The 220-nt window shown below is 31.8% G+C and overlaps 1 pseudogene; it reads left to right on the top strand.

The window, feature by feature from the left end:
* Positions 1-220, top strand: part of LOC114636461 — a 30,093-nt pseudogene that overhangs the window by 22,437 nt on the left and 7,436 nt on the right.

Genomic DNA, 220 nt, shown 5'->3' with positions numbered 1-220 from the left:
GTAGAGTGTAATCTGAATGTACATCTGATTTATATTAGATTTCCAGGTTGTTTAATGATGTTGAACATTTCTTTACATTTTCTCAGCCTATTGGCCGTTCTCTGTTTACATCTGTACAATGATTTTCAGTTTTATAGTTTGTTTTTGATACCTAGCTTATTGAGTTCTTTATGTATTCTAGACGTTAGTGCTCTGTCAGATGTGGAGTTTGGTAAAAATA

This window comes from Grammomys surdaster, unplaced genomic scaffold, assembly GCF_004785775.1.
Source record: "Grammomys surdaster isolate TR1022 unplaced genomic scaffold, NIH_TR_1.0 124160, whole genome shotgun sequence".
In the NCBI taxonomy this organism is placed as follows: Eukaryota; Metazoa; Chordata; class Mammalia; order Rodentia; family Muridae; genus Grammomys; species Grammomys surdaster.
This window is presented reverse-complemented; position numbering and strand designations above follow the sequence as displayed.